The sequence below is a fragment of the Colobus angolensis genome, unplaced genomic scaffold (genome assembly GCF_000951035.1).
Source record: "Colobus angolensis palliatus isolate OR3802 unplaced genomic scaffold, Cang.pa_1.0 Scaffold299, whole genome shotgun sequence".
Taxonomy (NCBI): Eukaryota; Metazoa; Chordata; class Mammalia; order Primates; family Cercopithecidae; genus Colobus; species Colobus angolensis.
In genome coordinates this window covers 2385579-2388493 of record NW_012116254.1, presented here as the reverse complement: position 1 = coordinate 2388493, position 2915 = coordinate 2385579, and positions in this window count along the sequence as shown.

The window sequence follows — 2915 nt, the reverse complement described above, 5'->3', positions numbered from 1 at the left end:
TGTCAAACTGAAAACCATGGGGCAGGTTGCTGCTGTGTGGACTCGGAAGCTAAGCGACTGCTCCTGGGGCGAAATTTTCTTAGACGTGACACAACTTCCACACAGATGTAAGACTCCAGCAAGGGCCTGAGGGGCTGTTGGGAGGGTGGGGAAGACAAGGTACATGCAAGTTGTTTTCTGAAAGTCAGCTACCCTTTTTCGCAGTGAGGAGAAAACAAAAATGTCTGTGTTTCCCTGGAATATCCCTCTTCCCAGGTGAGAATTCTTGGACATACTCTGCTGCCTCTTTAAAAGTCGGGAAGCAAACATTCCATAGCAGGGAAATCTAAAACTGAATTAAAATATCTCCTCCTTACCCCTTCTTTTTAAATTTCAATTTTGTGGCTTGTTCTGTTATGGCAAAAATCTAACTCATATGTACTTTTATGAGCACAGAATTTAAAATGTATGTATATATGTATAATCCCGCAACCAGTCATGCAGATGTCATAGATCTTCTTTCGTCTGGGTCTCCCGCCTGCTTGGATGTGCAGATAATACTTATCAGCCTTCGGCAAGGTGGCCCGTGGCTGGGAGCTCTCTGGCTCCACCCGCTGGACACCCGCCAGACCGCAGAGTTCTTGTCTGCTTGGGACATCCTTCCTCCAAGTGCCTCCTGAGCAGCTCAGGCAGTGTGTGTATAGGTCTAGGTTTATAATAAGAGTTTTGAGGTTCAGGCAAGTCTCCTTCCAACGTTTTTTCCTTGGTAAAATAAGGAGAAAATAAGCTCCTAGGGTTTCCCTGAAGGAGAAAAATGAATCACCAGGAGACAGTGTGAGTGGCCTGCTTTGGGAATGAAAGGAATCATACTAGTGTCTCCATGACTTCCTTATGTGAATGGGCCACTGTCCCTGATAGAGATAATCATGATAATGATAGTAATGAGAATCATAACTGCCACAAATGGGTGAGCATTTGCAAAAATCCTGTATTATACTATTGTCCCCATTTTGTAGATGAGCAAACTGAGGCTCAGAGTTTAAATAACTTGCTCAAAGTCTGACTCAAATTTTATACTTTTTTTTCAAATTTTGTACTTTTAACCACTCTGGTGCTGTCCAATATTTCCAACTTCTGCCTGGATGTTTGCTTTTCATTAATTCCTTCACTCAGCTTGGCCATGATGCATATTTATGAACCTCATCCTGAAGCTGCCTCCACATGACACCCATGCAGCCTTCTGCCTCAGTGGCACTGGTCAGGGCTGAGGGTGTGTAGTGAGTCTCAGGTCTTCTTGGAAAAACCACCTCCTTCTGTACCCACCCACCCTCCCTGGCCTTTTTCCTGGTCCTTGTAAAGCCACACCTTAAGCGGGGGTCATGAAATATAGCCTTGCCATATTGTATGCACAAGGCAGCGCAAGTCACATGGAATTCCAAGTCAGATAAACCTGAGTTTGAATACTGGCTTTTCTCTGTCAGGCTTCCTTGGGGATTTCCAAATGGAACCTTCCTCCTGGCTTGAATAAGGGGACACGCTGCTCTCTGCTTTGATATCAGAAGGGGTGCAGTTATGAGTACAGAGGAAACCATTCACTTCATTCAAGAACTGTGAACTAGGTAACTTTCTGATGCAAGGCTTGCCAAATTCTCATACTGCAGGATCCTGTGATGCCAGGGTCTGGTGCCACCCTGTTGCTGTAGACAACTGAGTACTCATTGCATGCATATATGTGTTCTCGGTGCTTTTAAGCAGCCTAATTTTTCATACAATGACCTTTTCCCTGTTCTTTCTACAGCAGCTCCTTTATTATTTCCAGAGAGTCATTTGCTGAGTGTTGATGCCCTAACATAAACCAAGACCTTTCTTTGGTCTTTCATCTTCTCTTTGGGTGCCGCTCTCTGTTCCTATGCCACGTGAATGCACCTTCCATCTCTCTGCCTGGAACAATCACAAATGAACATACATAAAGCTGCTCTCCTCTACGACTTTCTCCTTGGAGTTTCTGCCCCTAGGATGTTTTCTCTCTCCTCCCCCTCCCCACGCTCTGCCCAAATCTGTTTGGATTTCCTAGTGGGCTTCTGTGCACTTAAAGCAGTTTTCATCTCTATTCCTCACTGGGCATGAAATCATGCCCCCCAGCTCTGCAACAGTTCTGGTACTGTCTTTTTTTTTTTTTTTTTTTTTTTTAAATATACCTTACGATGCACAGTCCCATCTGAGCCAGAAAGTACAGGATGTTGAAGTCAGGATCCAGTAGCTCTCTTTATTTATAACAGACCTCTCTCTTTCCGGAAAGATTTTGAGGCAGTTCATCAAATATACGTAAGAGGACATAAGGACTAGGTGACAAAACGGAGCAAGGAGAATGCAACTATGGATAAAACACAATTTTCATATTTTTTTTTTCTACAATACCTTGCATTCGTAGGTATTTCTAAATTTGTGTTTTAATCTGAAATTATAGCACTGTTTCACTTGATTGCTGCTTGATACTGATCTACGCATAGGCAGTTTAACGTTACAAATAATTGACACCTCAAGAGTATGTAACTGGACAGTGCCCACACTGAGGAATTCTACAAGACATTCTCATGCTTTTATGTCCCCTCACCCCCCCCAAGGAGAGTGGCAAGGACTGCAAGTCTGGAACAGGATGTTCCTTTGCAGTGTGTTCTGAGCCCACTGACTTCTTTGGTTTGGTAAACAGTCAGACAAAAAGGTGCCAGACCAGAGCCAAAACTTCCAGAACGACACTTGGAGGGGACATTTTGTGGTAGGCATTCCCTAGAGTGAAGCCAAGGGCCAAGCCAGCGCAGAGTGCAAATGTCTCACTCAAACCTCCACTGCCTGCTGTTGCTGGGGGAACACAATGATGGGTGATGAAAGGAGGCACTGAGGTCCCTAAGTTTTTAGCTCCCTTTAAATGCAGTCCT